Source organism: Macaca fascicularis, chromosome 1 (assembly GCF_037993035.2).
Source record: "Macaca fascicularis isolate 582-1 chromosome 1, T2T-MFA8v1.1".
Classification (NCBI taxonomy): Eukaryota; Metazoa; Chordata; class Mammalia; order Primates; family Cercopithecidae; genus Macaca; species Macaca fascicularis.
In genome coordinates, this window is record NC_088375.1 from 29,083,890 (window position 1) to 29,105,904 (window position 22,015).

The window sequence follows — 22,015 nt, forward strand, 5'->3', positions numbered from 1 at the left end:
AATTTGCAAGACTAAGTCCAGAAATTTTAATATACTTTTTTTTTCTTTTTCTTTCTTTTTTTTTTTTTTTTTTTTTTTTTTGAGACAAGGTCTGGCTCTGTTGCCTAGGCTGGTGTGCAGTGGCACAATCTTGACTCAACCTCCGCCTCCTGAGCTCAAGCCATAGTCCCACCTCAGCCTTCTAAGTAGCTGAGACTACAGGCACCCACCACCACACCAAGCTAATTTTTGTATTTTTGTTAGAGATGGGGTTTCACCATGTTGCCCAAGCTGGTCTAAACCTCCTGAGCTCAAGCTATCCGCCTGCCTCTGCCTCTCAAAGTGCTGGTGTTACAGGTATGAGCCACCGCGCCTGTCCAAGAAATTCTAATATACTTTTTATCTAAATTCATCAGTTGTTTATTTTCTACCCCTTTGGCCCACTTGCTTTAACATTTCCCTCCCCTCTCATATATATATACTTTATACTTTATGTATTCTTTGTATTATTACATGTGACATGTGTAATTACAATATATGATAATTATCCAAATCTGCAACTGAAACAGCCAGTCACTTTTTCAATGTAAATATTTTGGGAAAGTTGTACCTTATTTGTGCAGAACTGTCCAGCAAAAGTGAAACGCATTCAAATCCTTAGCCTGCTCAAATAGAGCCAGAGTGATCAATGTTTCATTCCTCAAAGGGTATGTCAGATCCAAGAACAGCATCACGGTTTTCCACGCAACAGTATACATAATGAAGGACTCTAACATCTGGGAATCTTTCTTTCTACACTTTACTGAACAAAAAAGTCAACCACTGCTTTCCTCAGTTAGATACAAGCACCATTCTAACAATTCCAGCATGCCATTTTTATATACAAACAGCCTACAGGGAGCAGCACATAATAACATTATCCTCTTCTCACCTCCCACTCTCTTCTAACGGATGAAACACTAAAGCAAGTGAACAAGTGGATAAGCCAATTTAAGAAATTGTGGGAGATGTTTAAAACCTGTTTGGGCATACAAAAGTGTCCAAACTGTCAGGCCCTAAAACCATAAAAAATCTTGGTTCTTATCTGAAAAGTCATGGTACTTAGAATCCATACTAGCCAGTTTGCATTTAGCCATATGATTAAGTGACATTGTTAGCTCTCTTTCCATGTAGGCATTCACAGTTTCTCAGTCTTTTTTTTTTTTTTTTTTTTTTTTTTTTGAGAGGCAGAGTTTCACTCTTGTTGCCCTGGTTGAAGTGCATCTCACCTCACTGATGAGGTGATCTCGGCTCACTGCAACCTCTGCCTCCTGAGTTCAAGTGATTCTCCTGCCTTAGCCTCCCAAGTAGCTGGGATTACAGGTGCCCTCCACCATGTTCAGGTAATTTTTAGAGACGGGGGTTTCACTATGTTGGCCAGGCTGGTCTCGAACTCCTGACCTCAGGTGATCCACCTGCCTTAGCCTCCCAAAGTGCTGGGATTACAGGCTCTTTTCTCAGTCTTTAAAAAAAGATGAATACCTTACTTTGCAAAGTAATTGAGTGTCAGGAAGATTTGTTTTTAAATTATGTATTTTTAGATAAAATTGTAATTGAAATAAACTATTGGCCCTAGCAATCTGAAGGAATCTTGCAATAAACTTAATTAGTTACTAGTAAGTATTTAGTTAGGTCAACTTGATGCTTTGTACTCTGCTGTTTGAAAATATATTTATATTTATTCACTTTGTAATTATCTGCTTCCCCCGCAGAATGAAAGTGCGATAACCTCAGGGACTTTTTTTGAAAAAAGCTTTTTCTCTGCTTTATCCATTGTTTCTATTATATGACAAGAGTTAAATAAATATATGCTTAATGAATAAAAATGTGCCAGCAACTAGCCAAATGTTTCCTTTTTCTCCCTCTAGAAAGCCACCTGAGTGTATCTTTGTCTGCCGCAAAATCCCAAACTGCTTTTCTCTGACTCACTGTAGCTTTGCTTTATGGAGATTAAACAGAAGTTCACTAACAAATTACCTCAAAATATTCCCATGGCTACAGTTGGCTTGTGTCATGAAAGTTATTCCTTGGGTATCTTACAGTATTCCTTTGATAAAACTCTAAGCCACCACAAGAGATGAGTTTAGACTAGCTGACTACTGTTGGGGTCCGTGCCGGGGGTGGTGGAGAATGAAAGAACACACAAAAGACAAAGACACACAGAGAACATGGCGGCCGCACTCAGAGCCTCCGCCTCACTTTATTTATACTCCATAAACCCCACGTCAGCAGAAAGAATACAATGCAAAACAAACTTTCTTTTCCCAGATGTAACCTTCTACTCAGTTCTTTGTTTCTATGCTCTTCCTTATCTGCCCGCCTTCTTGGCGCCTACGGGAGTTCATTAAAAGTTCAATGGGAGATATTGTCCTTGAGCCCTATCTATTCTCAGCATACTATTTTCAAAGGCCCCTGCATTTCCCCCCTTTTTTTTTTGTTTTGCCTCAATCCTAAAAAGGTAGCCCATATTTATTCTTGTGTTTTCTTTTGTTTTTGGACGTGACGGAGGGAGCATCGAATCACCAAAAGAAGTAGACCCAATCCAAGTGCCCAAAGCAATATACTTCCAGAGATTGTAGAAATCCATGTCTTCATCTGGGTCCATGAGTTAAAGGCATCAAGGCGCTGACCCAGCTCCTGAAGGGTTACAGTTCCGGACAACACATGTAATTGTTGTTGAAATGCTTCGGAAATGTTCTGAGTGAGCTCTTGGATGTCCAAACTAATATTTTTATGGCCTACTAATAATTTTCGGATTACAGTCCAATTTTGAGAGATGTTAAAAGGCACAGGCGTTACACAAAATTGAGTGGAGTTCCAATCACATTGTAATGTCATCCGAGTACTGAGTACAGTGAGCTGATCTCCAAGCCATGTCAATGCTTGCTCCATGTTGTCCAATCTTTCAGCAAGTTAAGAGTCAATGTTTTGTTGTTGAAGCCATAACCGGTGAGATTGTTCATGCCATTGCTGCATAAATTCAGCATTTTGTATGCTTTGACGAAGAGTGAGTCCGGCTATGGCTGCAGTGGAGACGATGGCGACAAGGCTCATCACCGAGGCAATTATAAGTCCAAGGGCACGGAGGGTTCGCTGGAGAGAAGTCCAAATATAAGTCTCAAGAGGTGATGCCCCCCATGGTCGCGTAAGGTTAACAGGTAGCCAAATTTCCTTACGAGCCCTGAGGATATAAATATCCCCAGTAAAGTTGTGCCACCAGGAATGATTGAGGCAAGACAAAAATGTACACGTATCTGTACAATTAACAATCCCCGTAATATTATCCCATGTCAAATTTCCTGCTAATAATAGGTAGGGCTTACGGACACAAGCAATAATATATCAGGAGGTATTCCGATATAACTGAATATGAAAGGAGTTATTCGGGTTAGAAAGATTAAGGGGCATATTCCCCACAAAAGTGCTAATGGCATCGCCTGCAACTAACAACTTCCAAAAATAACTCTGTACTTCAGGCCTCCTTCACGCCATACCAAGGTTTCATTACTGTTAGCAGCAATACTTTTATTTACCCAGTGTCATTTCAAAGGTATGTGACTAAATTTTGTTTGAAAATCACCGTGCACACTTCAATCAGTTATTTGCATCCCATTGTATTCTAATAAAATCCCGGGTTTAGTTCCCCGACATTGTTGTCACTCCAGCACCTCAATATTAGGAGAAACCTCTAGAATAGGACAAAAAAGTAAAGAACTAGGAATAGTTTCATTACTATATACAGTATGATTATATTAAAAACTTCTAGTTACAATAATAACAGTATTAGCAGCCACATGACTATGATTATAACGAACAGCCCAAGCTTCATGCGATTTTCGGAGACAATGAGGACTATTTCCCATACATATTGGAAGTCCTTCCACTCCAAATTGGTATGTGCTGATTATAATTCCTGTTTCCCGTTCTATATTGTCCTTGTCTATATAGGGGGACGGCATCCAAGTAGTGTCATTGGTGAAAACCTTAATTTCCACCTCCCCCCAGGCGACTCCCTGATACAAGGGCGGAAAGGGAATATAAGTCCAATATTCATACAAAGCCTCACTAAGAGAAATAAGTCCCCCACCGAGGCACATCTAACAAAGGAAGAAATGCATGCTGAATCCAGTTTTCTTTTCAACAGGGTTTCAATCATCTTGTAGGAAACCACTCAGGTCCGCTCCCTGTAAGGACAAGAGCATAGCCCCGTCCCTGTTTTAGAACTTGCCCTTGAACATACTTACCTTCTTCATTAGGATACCAAACCTTTAAACTGTCAGCGGGGACTATCACCGAGGGAGTTGAGGAAAGATGGGTTACGACAGCAGAGTCTTGCAATTGTCTCCATTGATTCAAAAAAATTAAGGTAAAAAGAACCTTCAAAATCTGGTTTCAAAATCTAGTTTCTGGGGGGCTCATTTCCCCCTTTTTGTTTTGTTTTAATAGTTAAGTTTTTAAAGTTGTCCGGGCGCGGTGGCTCAAGCCTGTAATCCCAGCACTTTGGGAGGCCGAGACGGGTGGATCACGAGGTCAAGAGATCGAGACCATCCTGGCTAACATGGTGAAACCCCGTCTCTACTAAAAAATACAAAAACTAGCTGGGCGAGGTGGCAGGCGCCTGTAGTCCCAGCTACTCGGGAGGCTGAGGCAGGAGAATGGCGTGAACCCGGGAGGCGGAGCCTGCAGTGAGCTGAGAGCCGGCCACTGCACTCCAGCCCGGGCGACAGAGCGAGACTCCGTCTCAAAAAAAAAAAAAAAAAAAAGTTTTTAAAGTTAAATTTGCACGCTCAATGATGGCTTGACCTTGACTGTTGCCCGGGATACCGGTGATATGTTGAATATTGTATTGCTGTAAGAAAACTTGTAATTTACGAGAGACATAGGCAGGGGCATTATTAGTTTTAAGTATGAGGAATGCCCATGATGGCAAAATAAGCTAAGAGATGAGTAATAACAGAAATGAGAAAAGGTATCAATGGTATGATGAACATACTTTAATCATCTAAAAGAAGGGACACCTCGTGGATTAACCCCAGGATGGAAGGATGGAATGCTCAAAGGAGCACAGGAAGGACAAGCTCGAATAAGAGAACGAGCTTGTTTATAAGTTAAATGAAACCATCGTTGAAGGCCAGAACTATTAGTATGATGTAGAGTATATTTTTGTTCTGCAGCATGTAGGTGGCCTATTAAAAGCAAATCAATCTGAGTATTACCATGAACTAATGGTCCAGAAAGTTGAGAATGAGAACGAAGATGAGTGATGAATAAAGGAGCTCGACGTTGGCTCAAAGTAAAGGATAACAAAGAAAAGAATTTCTGAAGAGAAGAAGTAGCACAAAGAGGTAAAGTGGCCTGAGAAATATAAGAAGTAACATAAACGGCGTATTGAGAATCACTAACAATGTTACAACCAGTAGTAGGGAAATCAAGTAAGATCATCAGAACAGCAAACAATTCTCCCTGTTGCACCGAGGGATAAGGATAAACTGTAACTCAAGATTGATGAAGCTTCTTGCCAAGAATCAGAAGTTGCAAGAAGATAAGTGATCTGACTATGAATGAATTGAGAGATAATTAAGGAAGGATCTCCTCCCCAAAGTTGTCGACAGTGATGCTGTCCTTTGATGATCAGTTCAGCTAAACGATCGATATAAGTAGCCAAGCGTTTAGATATTTTATTGGACAAAAAGATCCATTTTAGTGGTCAATTAGTTTGATGAATCATTCCTGTGGGAGAAGGTAAAGTATGAAATAAACAAAAGGAAGGGCCTTTTGAAGTTGCTCTTCAACAAGCTGGAGTTCCAGTAAAGCCAAAGGAGTTAAATGGCATGAGTTGTCCAAGTGACTGTCTCCTTCTAGAATAGAAAAAAGATGTTATAACTGATATGTTGGTATTCCTAAAACAGGACGCATCCAATTAATGTCTCCTAGAAGCTTTTGAAAATCATTTAATGTTTTTAAATGATCACGTCGAATTTGAATTTTTTGGGGTCGAATATTTTGTGCCCCCAAGGTATAACCTAAATATTGAATAAGAAAATCCAGTTAAATTTTTTCTGTGGCAATATTAAGTGAGTAGAAAGAAAGCTGAGTTTGTAATGATACAAAAGCATCTTGCTGCTTTTCTCTGGTTTTAACTTTGTGGGATAAGGGCAGGATTAGGAAGACCAGGTTGTAAACTTTCCCTAGGTTTAATGTAAACATTTATAGTTTTAAGACAAGACAAAGACGGGAATTCCATGCAGAAATACGTGGCTTTATATTCCTCTCAGCCATTTGTTTTTTGACTTACTCTTTTAGAGTCCTAAGTATTTCTTTAAATAATGGTCACTGTTTCACCTAAATAGGAGTGGTGGCTATGAGTTTAAAGGATTGTAGCCCATTTTGAACATCTTATTTTTGGCAGCTGAGGAAATATGAGGAATGTTTTAAAAAGCAGCAAATTGTTGTGAAAGATCTTGTTCCCAAAAATTAATATTGATAGGAACAATATAAAAATAAAAAAAAACACTTGACCTTGTTGACCTTTAGGATCGACACAGGTTAAAGGTTCTACATCTTGATAAATCACAGAAGCAGCACCCAAGCCAGTGAGTATAACTGAAACTTGTCTTTTTTCCCATTGTATAGGCCACTAATTTAAACAAATAATAGACATATTCACCCCCATATCAATTAACCCTTTAAAAACTATTCCATTAATATGCAATGAACATAAGGGCTTTTGATTAGAAACTAAAGTTTCCCAAAAAACAGTTTTTTCTGTGCTACCAAATCCTCCCTATTGAGAATACGTTCCCCTGCCTCTAGGCGTATAAATTGTGAAACTTGTACCATAATAAGAATTTTATTAGTAACATCAAGATCAATGATTTCTGGAATCATCATTAACTTCCGTATAGCACTGTTGTTTTGACCTAACAAAAGTCCTACATGTCCTTTTGGCAAAGGGTCACACACTCTAATAGCTAATTTATATACTCCTCTATTAGGAGACAAAGTATAAGGCTGAGTAATAGCTAAGTCAGCAGCGGCGCTCTGCTTAGTTGCCGCATAAAGCTGAGAAACTGGGGTGAGGTGTGGGATCCTTAAGGAGGACTTGAATTTATTCCTTAATGTTGTAGGCCATTGCTCACTGAATATTGTAGTAGACTTGTATTGTAATTGTTGGGGCCCCAAGCCTGTGGGCCCCGACTCCCGTTTCCCAGGAGAGGAGACAGTAAATTTCCACTTTTATCAGTTTTGGAACGACATTTATTTGTCCAATGTCGACATTTACCACAATATTTGAACACCTCTGAAGGCAGCTTTCTGCCTTGAGGGATAAAAGTGTTCAATTTTTATGACATTCTTTTTTTTGAAATGTCTAGGTTTACCACACTGCAAACAAACACCTTGTTTGTTATTTCCTTTTAAGGCTTTAGACAAAGCTCCAGCAAATAATTGAGCATCATAAATAGCCCCTCCAACACTAACACAAGTTTTAATATATTTATCTAAATTGGCCCCATTGGCCTTTAACGATTTTAACAATTTTTAACAGTCAGCATAAGCATTTTTAAAAGACAATGTTTGTAACAAAATTTTTGAAGCAAGGCCAGCACCCACAATTTTGAAGACAGCAGCCTGAAGACGGGCTACGAAATCTGAATATAGTTCATTTGTGCCCTGTAAAATCTTCACAGAGGAAAGGGAACATTTTCCTGTTATCTCTACCTTATTTCAGGCCCTTAAAAACAAAGTCTTGATTTGAGTAAAGGCAACATCATCTAAACCAGCCTGAGCATTAAGAGTAGCATATTGGCCCGTGCCTGTGAGTTGTTCCTCAGTGAGTCCAGGGGGATCACACATAATATTTTTTCTAGCCTATACATGTGCCTTGTTCATTTACCAGCTGTGCAATTGTAACCACTGAGAACGATCAAGAAAAGCCTTCCCCAAAGTCTTCCAGTCTATAGGAATCATCAAATTTTCTGATGAAAAAACATCAAGAAGACCAAGGATAAAAGGAGATTGAGATCCATAGTTAGAAATGGCAGCTTTCATTTCTTTTTAAAAATTTAATTTGTAAGGCATTAAATTGGACATTATTGCCACCATTTGAAAACTGAGCATTAGGAGCAAAAGAAGCACAAATAATTGGAAACAGATCCAGCTCCTTAAATTTTTTTTTTAAATTAAAAGTATATATAATATATAATAATACTCATATCCCCAAATATAAAGAATCTCAACATATTAATAAGAAAAGGCAAATAACCCAACCAAAAGTAGCAGAACAAAGAAATGACAATAAACCTATATGTCTAACATCATTACTCACTAGGAAATATGTATATTAATACCAAATTGAGAATCATTACATACACAATACAATGGTTAAAATTTAAAAACACAGAAAATATCAAGAGGTAGTTAATGTGTTAAGCAACTCGAATACTCAACTTCTGTTTGGAGTGTAAATTGGTGGAACCTATGCACCCCTATAACATAACAATTTCCTAGCTGGGGTTATTAATACTATATTAATATTAATAGTTAATATTAATGTGTTTATTGACTATTGAAATACTCATAATATTTTAACAAACAATAAGATATACATATACACTGGTTTTAACATATTAAACAGGTGTTTAGTATAAATTTAAAGTATGTCTGATGTGAACAGGGCTTCAACTTTGCCAAACAAAGGCAAAGATAAGGAAGCCGGGGAATTAGAGGCTCTGGAAAATCCTCTTTTAACAGGGCAGAAGGAAAAGAAACAGGGAAAGCTCGCAAAGGTGAATTAGAAGAATATATCTGTAATATTTGTTGAAGCATTTCCATAATACTCTGCATGTCAGAATTTCCCTTAGAAGAAGGAAGAGCTGGCTTTTTCTCTTCTCCCCCTTTTGCTACCCCCCCATCCTCTGTTATCCTGGCACAAATGGGCTTCATTTCAGATTTATTTTTTTTCCAAATCCTCAGATACCTTTCCTCCTGTGGCTACATTACCACACCCTGAATCAGTCTCAAGTAACTCTAATGTCTGAGTGATAGAGTCACACAAGGTCCACAATTTTAGAGGCATAATATCCCCTAACTGGAGAGCTCTAAGCAGAGTTTTTACTACCTGTAACCATTCTCTGCGATTCAGCTGCACTTTAGTCTGATACTGAAACCAGTAACAATGTTGTTCAACATGGGCAAACAATCGCTTCAAAGTCTTTTTCTTTCACTTCTACTCCTATAGACAGCAATAGTCCTTGAAACAGCCGTAAATATTCTGAGGCCAGAGAGATGGAATTCCCCATAATGAAAGCTTAAGAAGGTTCCCCTTAACAATATCTGGGCCTTACCCGCCCCTAGGGGGTTCCCCTTCTTGTTCTCCCCTACTCACCCGTGCTGACCCTGCTCGCTGCGCCACTTGTTGGGGTCCGTGCTGGGGGTGGTGGAGAATGAAAGAACACACAAAAGACAAAGACACACAGAGAACATGGCGGCCGCGTTCAGAGCCTCCGCCTCACTTTATTTATACTCCATAAACCCCACGTCAGCAGAAAGAATGCAATGCAAAACAAACTTTCTTTTCCCAGATGTAACCCTCTACTCAGTTCTTTGTTTCTATGCTCTTCCTTATCTGCCCGCCTTCTTGGCGCCTACGGGAGTTCATTAAAAGTTCAATTGGAGATACTGTCCTTGAGCCCTATCTATTCTCAGCATACTGTTTTCAAAGGCCCCTGCAGACTACCCTTGGACAACTTTAGAGATTGTTAAATTACTATGTTAAAACCAAGAATCAATAGTTACTTTGACATAGATTGGGTTATCCCCCAGTTCAAAATATGAGCATCAGCAGATGCACAGAAATGCTGAGCTAAGCTTGTCATTCTTGAAAGCAGAGCCAAATGGGGATTTTCCTAAGATACAGTCAACCCAGAAAGGGAATTAGGCAATTTTAGCCCATCTATTTCATCCTCTCTCTGCTTGCATAGTGATTCACAGAAGCAGGAACAGTTCTGACAGATGGTGCTTAGTAGAACAATTGGTTTGTATGTATTTAACCTGCTCAAAGCACCAAACCTCCCTCTTGCTATCATCAGTGCCTCTCCTGCCCAAAACCTTACCCAGATTTCTTGGTGCTTCTTTTCTTGTGAGAGACTATCTCTGATGTCATTTTGACCTGATTTCATTCAGATGGAAATGGTAGGAAGTGCTTTCCAAACTTGCCTAATCCTGAGAATCATCTAAAATATTTATTTTGAAATGCAGCTTCCAAAACAACTACCAAAATAACTATAGCTGAATCAGCATCCTGAACCTCCCGAAAAGCATTCAAAGCAACGTGAAAAACGACAATAAAACACAAAAACAGATATACAATTTCTACACCAATGTTTATACCAGTATTATCCGCAATAGCCACAAGAAGAAAGCAACCCACAAGATGAATGCTTACATGGAAAGAAAGCTAACAATATCACTTCAGATATTCAGCAACAGATGAATAAAACAAAATATAGTATATGCATACGATGGAATATTATTCAACCTTAAAAAGGAATGGCATTCTGATACATTTTACAAGATGGATAAACTAGAAAGACATTGTGCTAAGTAAAAAAATAGGCCAGACACAAAAGGAAAAATATTGTATGATTCTACTTATATGAGGTACCTAGGGTACTCAAATTCATAGAGACAGAAGGTGGAATGGTGGTTGCCAGGGACTGGAGGAGGAGGGAACGGGTTGGTGTTTAATGGGTAGAGTTTCAGTATGGGATGATGAAAAAGTTCTGGAGTTAGATGGTGACAGTGATTGTACAATGATATGAATATATTGCCAGCACAATAGCTCATGCTTGTATTCCCAGCACTGTGAAAGGCCGAGGTGGGAGGATCGATGGAGCCCAGGTATTCAAGACCAGCCAGGGCAACATAGCGAGAACTTGTCTCTACAAAAAATAAAGGTCCAGCTCCTCAGGAGGCTGAGGTAGGAGGATTGCTAGAGCCTGGGAGATTGAGGCTGCAGTGAGCTGTGATTGTGCCATTGCACTCCAGCCTGGGTGACAAAGCAAGATCCTAGATCAAAAAAACCCAAATGACGTAAATATACTTAATGCCACTGAACTGCACACTTTAAAATGGTTAAGGCCAGACATAGTGGCTCACATCTGTAACCCCAGCACTTTTGGCTGGCTGAGGTGAGAGAATCACTTGGGGCCAGGAGTTTGACACCAGCTTGGGCAACATAGCAAGACCCATCTTTATTTATTTATTTAGAGACAAGGTCTGGCTCTGTCGCTGAGGCTGGATTGCAGTGGTCTGATCTAAGCACAATGCAACCTCCGCCTCCCAGGTTTAAGCCATCCTCGTACCTCAGCCTCCTGAGTAGCTGAAACTACAGGTGCACCCCACCATGCCTAGCTAATTTTTGTATTTTTTGTGGAGACAGGGTTTCACCATGTTGCTCAGGCTGTTCTCAAACTCATGAACTCAAACAATCCACCTGTCTTGGCCTCCCAAAGTGCTGGGATTACAGGTATGAGCCACCACACCCGGCCTAAGACCCATCTTAAAAATAAATGGTTAAAAGAGTAGATTTTGGCTGGACATGGTGGCTAACACCTGTAATCCCAGATCTTTTTGAGAGGCTGAGGCAGGTGAATTGCTTGAGCTCGGAAGTTCAAAACCAGCCTTGGCAATATAGTGAAATCCCTTCTCTACAAAAAATTTAAAAAAAAAAAAATTAACTGGGCACAGCAGTGCACACCTGTCATTCCAGCTCCCAGCTATTGGGGAGGTTAAGGTGCGAGGATGGCTTGAGTCCAGGAGGTGGGGGGTTGCAATGAGTAAGATTGTCTCCACTATCTCCCAGGAAAAAAAAAAAAAACAGGTAGATTTTATGTTACATATATTTTATCACAATTACAAAAACAAACAAATGCACACTCCATTTTCTTTTCTTTTCTTTTTTTTTTTTTTTTTTTTTTTTGAGACAGTCTCGCTCTGGCACCCAGGCTGGAGGGAAGTGGTGTGATCTTGGCTCTCTACAACCTCCGTCACGCCAGGTTGAAGCAATTCTCCCACCTCAGCCTCCCGAGTAACTGGGATTACAGGCATGCACCACCATGCCCTGCTAATTTTTGTATTTTTAGTAGGGGTAGGGGTTCACCATGTTGGCCAGCCTGGTCTTGAACTCCTGACCTCAGGTGATCTGCCCACCTCGGCCTCCCAAATTGCTGGGATTACAGGTGTGAGCCACCGCACCTGGCCAAAACCCTCCATTTTCAGTGAGACTAGGATAAAATAGATAAAATCTGCAGACTCCAAAACACCTATTAGGGCAGCTAAAAATAGCTGAGACTGGGCAAAAGCCTTATGACAGAAAATGGAGAGAAGAAATTTGAAGGGTGATGAGAGGTTCTTTTTATTCGAGCTCAGGAAATACCTGGGTGGGGGTCACTTTCTGAAAGCAAGGGGGCCCAGTCTGCAGTTCGAAGGCATATCACTTCTTTGCGAAAAGGGTTATGGGAAGTGGGGTAAGCAAGGCTCTTAGCAGAAGCCCTCCTGGACATTGTGTGATCCAGAGAAGCAGGCATGTAAGGACTACCTAAAGAATTACACAGATAATTCAAACAGATAGGACTGGTGTATTTTTGCTGCAAAGGAGAAAACTTTTGGGTTGTAAAGTCTCAAAGGTTACCCTGTCTCACCTCTTTTGCTATGCAATAATCTCCTACAAATAGTTAGGTTAATGGAAATCTAACTCGGGCAGGCATGGTGGCTCATGCCTGTAATTCCAGCACTTTGGGAGTCTGAGGCAGGAGAACTGCGTGAGTTCAGGAGTTTGAGATCAGCCTGAGCAAGAAGGTGTGACCCTGTCTCTACAAAATTTATTTTGTATTATTAAAAATTAGCCAGGAGTGGTGGCATGCATCTTTGGTCCCAGCTATACCAGAGACTGAGGCAAGAGGATTACTCAGGCCCAGGAAGTTGAAGCTGTAATGAACTGTGTTCATGCCACTGCCCTCCAGTCTGGGTAACTGAGTGAGACTCTGTCTTAAAAAAAAAAAAAAAAGTAAAAAGTAAGAAGACAATCTAACTCATTCATTGTTAGGCAATAAAAAACAAAAAAAAATCTGGCACTGAAAGCATTGATACAAGCATACCAAAAGAAAAATTTTGGGCCAGGCTGGTGGCTCACGCCTGTAATCCCAACACTTTGGGAAGCTGAGGTGGGCAGATCACCTGAGGTCAGGGGTTTGAGACCAGCCTGGCCAATATGGTGAAGCCCCATCTCTACTAAAAATACAAAAAATTTGTCGGGTGTGGTGGTGGGCACCTTTAGTCCCAGCTACTTGGGAGGTTGAGGCATGAGAATCACTTGAAACTGGTAGGTGGAGGTTGCAGTGAGCTGAGATCGGGCCACTGTGCTCCAGCCCAGATGACAGAGTGAGACTGTGTCTCAAAAAAAAAGAAAAGGAAAACTGAAAAAAATTACAAATTTACCAATGAACAAATCATACTAACCAGGAGAATAATAGCTATCAAAAAACAGATGAGGCTGGCCACAATGGCTCACACCTGTAATCCCAGCACTTTGGGAGGCTGAGGCGGGTAAGTTGCTTGATCCCAGGAGTTTGAGACTAGCCTGGGCAACATGGTGAAACCCTATTGTCTCTACAAAAAATACAAAGATTAGCCAGGTGTGATGTCACGTGCCTGTAGTCCCAGCTACTCAAGAGGCTGAAGTGGGAGGATCGCTTGAGTTTGGGGAGTTTGAGGCTGCAGTGAACCATGATCCCACTACTGCCCTCCAGCCTAGACTACAGAGAAGAAAGAAAAAGGAAAGGAAGGGAGAGGAGGGGAGGGGAGGAACAAGGCAGGAAAGGAAGGAAGGAAGGAAGGAAGGAAGGAAGGAAGGAAGGAAGGAAGGAAGGAAGGAAGGAAGGAAGGAAGGAAGGCAGGCAGGCAGGCAGGCAGGCAGACAGACAAGACAAGACAAGAGAGAAAAGAACTAGGCTGGCCGCAGTAGCTCACACCTACTCCCAGCACTTTAAGAGGCCGAGGCGGGCGGATCACCTGAAGTCAGGAGTTCGAGAGCAGCCTGGCCAACATGGTGAAACCCTGTCTCTACTGAAAATACAAAAATTAGCGGGGCACAGTGGCGGGTGCCTATAGTCCCAGATACTTGGGAGGCTGAGGCAGGAGAATAGCTTGAACCCAGAAGGCAGAGGTTGCAGTAAGCCGAGCTCCCACCACTACACTCCAGCCTGGGGGACAGAGTGAGACCCTGTCTCAAAATGAAAAAATAAAAATAAAAATAAAAGGAAAGAAAAGAAAAAGAAAAAGAAAAGAACTCTGGGAAGAAATGATGAGAAATAATAGGAGGTAACATGTGAACTAAAAGTACAGGAAAAAATAAATAAATCCAATAAGAATCAGGATGAAATTAGAAGGAGCACAAGAAAAGTGAAATACAGGATTCAAAAGAATTGGAGAAAGATGATAGAGAAAACAAATTAAGGAGTGCCAACATTTGCATAATTGAAGCCCTTGCAGTTGTAGAAGTGTTGAGACTGAGGTGTCGGCAGACATGTTTTGTTTGGATCGCACGTTATTTATAACTGTGTGTGTAATTAAATGCCATCACTTAACGACCGGAAGATTTCACCCCCAAAAAATTCTATTTGGCTTCTTTCAAAAACATTAGAACCACTATAACACCAAAACTGCATTTCTGCCTAGCCTCAGTTGCATAGAGCCAATCAATAGCTTCTGCCACTTTAATGTAGCACAAATTCACCCAGACATCCACAGTCTGCACTGGACTCTCACCTCCTGCAGACATTTGGGGATCCTGGTATACACAGTGTGATAAGGTAGTTTTTAAAAAGCACCTCTCATGAGAGCTGGTCATTTTAAAAAAAAACACACCAAAAAAAAGCATGAATGGGCCAGCCACGGTGGCACACACCTCTAATCCCAGTGTTTTGGGAAGCCTAGTTGGGCAAATCACATGAGCTCAAGAATTTCAGACGAGACTGGGCAACATGTTGAAACCCCATCTCTACAAAAAATACAAAAATTAGCCAGGGGTGATGGCACACGCCTGTAGTTCCAGCTACTTGGGAGGCTGAGGTGGGAGAATCACTTGAGCCCTGGAGGTTAAGGCTGCAGTGAGCTGTGATCATGCCACTGAACTCTAGCCTGGGCAACAGAGCAAGACCTGTCTTAAAAATTAAATAAATAAAGGTAATAAAAGAAAAATAATAAACCTCCATCTCCTCACCTGCAAAATGGCCAGACTACCTGTCTTATAAGGGTTTCGTAGGAGAGTTTAATGAGAAATGCACATAAAGCTCAAGAGCAATTGTTAACAAATGATAGAAAAAAAAGACCAATTAATCATTAGAGGCCAGGCATGGTGGCACACGCCTGTAATCCCAGCACTTTGGGAGGCCGAGGTAGGTAGATCACCTGAGTTCACGAGTTCAAAACCAGCCTGATCAACATGGTGAAATCCTGTCTCTACTAAAAATACAAAAATTAGCAGGGCATGGTAGCATACATCTGTAATCCCAGCTACCCAGAAGGCTGAGGCAGAAGAATCGCTTGAACCCGGGAGGCAGTGGTTGTAGTGAGCCAAGATCGTGCCACTGCACTCCAGCCTGGGTGACACAGTGAGACTCCATCTCAAACAAACAAACAAAAAATTGAAAACACAATTCTAGAACTGCAGGTGGAATCAGAGCTATGGTCCATGGATTGGAAAGACAGTGTTGTACAGGTCTGTCCTAGATTTAGGACTTTATGACTGACATGTCAGAACTTCTCCTCTAGCTCCCCATCTCCATGTCTCTAAATCCCTAAGAGTTAACAGAGAGAAAGAGCCCAATAAATGTGTAAGGAAGGAAGAAAAGGAGAAGGGAAGAATGAGTGAAGGAGCTGAAAAAAAGAACAAACCCAAGATGGTTTCTTTTACTTGTAAAGTAGAAGAAAAAGTAAGTTTCCAATTTATCTCAGTTTGTTTCAGCCCACCCATCCCCATCCCTCTGCCAATAAAAAATGTTAACTAAGGCATACAGTTACATTCTATACTCCCAGTTCCAAAGAAAAGATTTTAAAAAGACACACTTAGTCAGGTTGACTGCAAAATAAATCTCTACGTCTCCCTGAGTAAGATACTATTTGGATAATATTTAATAGAGATATTTGTTATACCTAAATCATAATACTAACAACAACCAACAACAACAAAAAAGTGATTACAACTATGATTTAGTGTAAAAAGCCTCAAATAAAAGATGATTTTTGTGTAAGGGGGGGCCAATTTACCCTTTTCTGTTGTAAAAAACATATATAATTAACTTTTGAATTCTCCACACAAGCAGTATTCAACCCTGTAAACACCTTTGGTTCATGCTTCTGCTAAATACATGCTCTAGTAGCCACATTTATTTAATTTAATTTCTTCAGAACATCCTGTTTTGTGTTTTTGTTTGTTTGTTTTTTGTGATGAGGTCTTGTTCTATCAACTAGGCTGGAGTGCAGTGGTAAGATCTCGGCTCACTGCGGCCTTCACCTCCTGAGCTCGAGCAATCCTCCCTCCTCAGCCTCCTGAGTAGCTGGTACTACAGTTGCACATCACCATGCCCAGATAATTTTTCTATTTTTTTTGTAGAAACAGGGTCTCACTATGTTACCCAGGCTGGTCTTGAACTTCTGGCCTCATTTAATCCTCCTGCCTCTTCCTCTCAAAGTGCTGAGATTACAGGCATGAGCCACTATGCCCAGCCACATTTTCCTTTTTTAAAATAGGATGTCAAAATGGAAGTTTTAAGTCTTCCCAATGTTCTAATACCTGAATACCAAACTATGTTTGGCTTATTCTGTTAGCATGTTCCTGATTTCACTTCTTTGTAGCTGAGGAAAATAGTCATATTAAGTCTGAAACTGAATTAACTCTCATTTTTTAAAAAAGCTGGGTGAGTTAAATTCCCAACAGTTTTGATTAATAAGATATTTTATAATGTCATAAATACTGGAAGCAAGAGCATAAATTGTCTGGCAACAACTAGGTCATCTTTTACTACAAATAAATATTATTGCCAGCAGATTTCAAAGATTCACTTAAGTCTGTAAGGTAGGTTCTTGAATGTGACTATTTGGCTGAAAACTCTAGATTATTCTTGGAAATAAACTAGCACCAGGAGAGACAATGTTAGCACTAAGGAACATATTCATGAAGCACCAAAGTATGTGAGCAGTGGCAAATCCATATGAGTCTGAAGCAACCTCAATTCTTGCCTCGACGGAGGAAAGAATATATCCAAGTGACATAAGGTAGAGGGAGGGACCAAGGCAAGTTTTAGAGCAGGAGTGAAAGTTTATTAAAAAGCTTTAAAGCAGGAACCAAAGGAAGTAAAGTACCCTTGGAAGAGGGCCAAGCAGACAACTTGTGAGATTCAAGTGCATGGTGTGACTTTTGACTTGGGGTCTTCTGTTACTTCTCCCCTGATCCTTCCCTTGAGGTGAGCTGTCCGCATGCACAGTGGCCTGCCAGCCCTTTGGAGGGGCCACATGCACAGTATGTTTACTGAAATTGTACACATGTTGACCTGAGGCATTCTTCCCTTACCAGCTAAGTGTTCCTAGAAGGAGGTCATGTGCCAGTTAAACTCTGCCATTTTGCCTCTTAGGGCACATGCTTGAGCCCACTTGCCTCACTCCTGAAATCTTATAGGGAAGTGGCTGATCACCAGCTTCAGGTGTTATTTATTGGGAGACTGCCTTTCCCTGGCACCAGCTGAGACCAATTATTATTTTATAGAGACAGTTTAACAATTACCTGACCATCACCTAATGGTCACTTGACATTACTGGTAGGGGCATTACCCTCTCCTGTCCTAGTCATGTCTGACTACCTACTGTAACAAAAGTAGCAGACGCTTGGCAGGAGAAGGAGTGCTATGAAGAGTATTCTATTATCATATGAAGGAATAGGTATGGGGTTCAAAGTCACTTGCCATTAAGTGCATATGTTTTTAACGTCTAATTGTTCTAACCAAGGGATAATTGTGGTCCTTATTTCCATGAAGCTATGCTCAAGGACACATAGAACTGGAAGATTGTTGAGCTCATCCCGTCCAGTTTGCTCATTTTACCATAGGAAACTGAAGATCAGAAATGTGGTCTGCTCCTAGTGACCAGATCACAGGGTCCTTTTGAATCCCCTTACCTCAGCAGCAATTGCACCAAGCACACATTATTTGATAAAAAGGTGATGAATTTATGTTCATGAACAAAGAATGAATAGTGTCATTATCATCATTTACATTCTAGATGTGCTTCAGGGAAAAGGTGTTATGCACTGAATGTTTATGTCTTCCCAAAATTCATATGTTGAAGAGTTAACCCATGATGTGATGGTATTAGGAGGTGAGGCCTTTGGGAAGTAATTAGGTTTAGATGATGTCATGAGAGTGGAGTCCCCATGATGCAATTAGTGCTCTTATAAGAAGAGATACCAAATCAAGCATGCGCTCGCTCTCTCTTTTTCTGTCCAGCATTTGAGGATACAGCAAGAAGATGGCCATTGCAAGCCAGAAAGAGAGCCCTCACCAGAAACCAAACTGGCCAGCACCTTGATCATGGACTTCCCAGCCTCCAGAACTGTGAGAAATAAATGTCTGTTGTTTAACCACACAGTCTATGGTATTTTGTTATAGCAACCCAAGCTGACTAAGACAGAAGGTTTGCCAAAAGAAAGATTTCTAAAAGAGGGTGAACCCAAGCTGACTAAGACAGAAGGTTTGCCAAAAGAAAGATTTCTAAAAGAGGGTGAAGTAAAAATATAATGTAGAATATATCCTGGAGAAAACCCTTTTAAAGAATATTTTATTGTGGAAATCTTTTTAATTTGTAAAATGAGAGAATATAATGAATCCCTATCACCACTTTAAACAGTTATCAATATTCTGCCATTCTTATTACAAATGCATTCCCCTACATTCTTTTTCATTTTGCTTTGTTTTGTTTACTGGAATATTGTTCTTTCATTTTTTTATATTAGTTTTTTTATTTTTATTAACTCACCACCATACTAATCAAGATGGTATTTTTTTTTTAATTGTTAATTTTTTGTTTTTTTGTAAATTCAGATTTAGGCCTACAGAGAAGATGGTGGAATACATATACTGTTTATTTGTTTGTTTGAGACAGTCTCACTCTGTCACCCAGGCTGGAGTGCAGTTATGTGATCTTGGCTCACTGCAGCCTCCGCCTCCCAGGTTCAAACGATTCTCATGCCTCAGCCTCCCGAGTAACTGGAATTACAGGCGTGTACCACCACCCCTAGCTAGTGGTGGAATATTTTTAAAGCAAAACCAAGATTTTGCATGATTCTTTTTGTTTTCAAGACACAGTCTCACTCTGTCACCCAGGTTGGAGTGCAGGTATGCGATCTTGGCTCACTGTAACCTCCATCTCCCAGGTTCTAGTGACTCTCATGCCTCAGCCTCCCGAGTAGCTGGGATTACAGGCGTGCACCACCACATGCAGCTGATTTTTATAATTTTTTTGTAGGGATGGTGTTTCACCATGTTGGCCAGGCTGGTCTTGAACTCCTGGCCTCAAGTGATCTGCCTGCCTCAGCCTCCCAAAGTTCTGGGATAAGGTGTGAGCCACCATGCCCAATCCTTTTTTTTTTTTTTTTTTTTTTTTTTTTGAGACAGGGTCTCACTGTGCTGCCCAGTCTGGAGAGCAGTGGTGTGATCATGGCTCACCACAGCCTCAAACTCCTAGGCTCAGGTGATCCTCCCATCTCAGCCACAGGTAGCTGTGGCTACAGGCACACACCACCACACCTGGATAACTTTTTGTATTTTTTGTAGAGACAAGGTTTTGTCATGTTGCCTGGGCTGGTCTTGAACTCCTGGGATCAGGCAATATCCGCCTGCCTTGGCCTTCCAAAGTGCTAGAATTACAGGTATGAGCCACCACGCCTGGCCTTTTGCATCATTTTTACTTATAAATATTTCTACAAGTATCTCTAAGAGATGAGAATTTTTTAAACAACGTAATCACAATAACTTTGTCATATCCCATAACATTAACAAGAAATCCTTAGCTAGGCTAAGATCTAGTCCAGGAGAAACTTAATTTTATCAGAGCATTCATAAATGGATCGAGTTTTCAAGTGATAGATTTTCAATGAGACTAAGAATTTTAAAAGGGGGAAAACTTTCAAAATTAAAATTGCAATCTTATTCTTTCTCATATTGCTCTGCAAATATAAATCCGGGCACTCAGACTACAGAAGAGGTTAAAAATAGCCCTATGAATCAAAACCATTAATCATATCCTGTTATTTTTAGTTATCTGTTTCTTCCTGACGTTTTAACCCAACATCAGTTTAATATATTTAATCATACTTTTTAAAAAAGAAAAATATTTTAGATCCATCATGAAAAATTTTGATCAAACGATAAATTTAAAGCTAAAGCAGGATGGTTGTCAAAGCCTGTGTCCATAACTTTGCATGAGACACTTAGTCATTTGGAAAGGCCTGTGTTAATAGTCTGTCCTATGACTCAATTATCTCCCACATAGAGATAATACAAAACACCCTTAAGATAACTCACACCAAGGCCGGGCACAGTGGCTCACGCCTGTAATCTCAGCACTTTGGGAGACCAAGGTGGGTGGATCACCTGAGACCAGGAGGTCGAGACCAGCCTGGGCAACATGGTGAAACACTGTCTCTACTTAAAATACAAAAAATTAGCCAGGCCATGGTGGTGGGCACCTATAATCCCAGCCACTCGGCAGCCTGAGGGAGAAAAATCTCTTGAAGCTGGTGGAGCAGAGGCTTCAGTGAGCCGAGATTGCTCCATTGCACTCCAGCCTGGGCAGCAACAGCAAAACCCTGTCTCAAAAAAAAAAAAAAAAGCAAAAAAACCTCACACCTAAAAATAAATGTAAAAATCACAAAACATAAATGACCGTTGGGTCACAGACGACATTACCCTCCATACTAAAAGCAGACACTAATAATGGCAATTTTGAGATAGCCTATAAAACACATGGCCCAGGGCCAGGGCACGGTGGCTCACGCCTGTAATCCCAGTACTTTGGGAGGCCGAGGCGGGCAGATCACCTGAGGTTGGGAATTTGAGACCAGCCTGACCAACATGGTGAAACCCCGTTTCTACTAAAAATACAAAATTAGCCAGGCGTGGTGGCGTATGCCTGTAATCCCAGCTATTCGGGAGGCTGAGGCAGAAGAATCACTTGAACCCAGGAGGTGGATGTTGCAGTGAGCCGAGATAGCGACACTGCACTCCAGCCTGGGTGACAGAGCTAGACTCCGTCTCAAAAAAAAAAAACCAAAAAAAAAAATGTGGCTCTGAGTAAACTCTAAGTACCAGTATTTTATTTTCACTAAAATGTTTAGAAAGATTCTTTCACACATAAAAGATGCTCAACAGTATTTGTTGATTCGAATTAATATTGAAACTAAAATTTTCCAACATAGCAAGTATTGAATTTCACATTATGTAAAATGTAATGGATATGCATTATCCTGTATCCTGGAACTGAGTAGGGAAAAAAGGTTTCACTTTTCTTTTCTTTCTTTTTATTCATTCATTCATTCATTCATTCATTCATTCATTTGAGACAGTGTCTTGCTCTGTTGCCCAGGCTGGAATGCAGTGGTGTGGTCATAGCTCACTGCAGCCTTGATCTCCCATGCTCAAGCTATCCTCCCACCTCAGCCTCCTGCGCAGCCAGGACCACAGGCACACACCACCACATCTGGCTAATTTTTAATTTTTTTGTACAAAGTCTCCTTATGTTGCCCAGACTGAGAAGCTTTTTCTTATACATTACCTGGACATTACCTGCTGTCCCAAATATTTACATTTATATATTCATATTCAGTGTTCACGCTGAATTTGTGCTTGTAGGGTGGAGACATACAGCATCCCTACATTACCCCCATTCA

At 40.6% G+C, this 22,015-nt stretch overlaps 1 long non-coding RNA gene across 1 annotated transcript; it reads right to left on the minus strand.

The window, feature by feature from the left end:
• Positions 1 to 2,176: 2,176 nt before the first annotated feature.
• LOC123573604 (uncharacterized) lies at positions 2,177 to 9,488 on the minus strand. Its single transcript, XR_006698250.3, has 2 exons — positions 9,404 to 9,488; positions 2,177 to 5,876 (listed from the first exon to the last, which is right to left on the minus strand). It is a non-coding gene; the product is annotated as an uncharacterized lncRNA (long non-coding RNA).
• Positions 9,489 to 22,015: the final 12,527 nt, after the last annotated feature.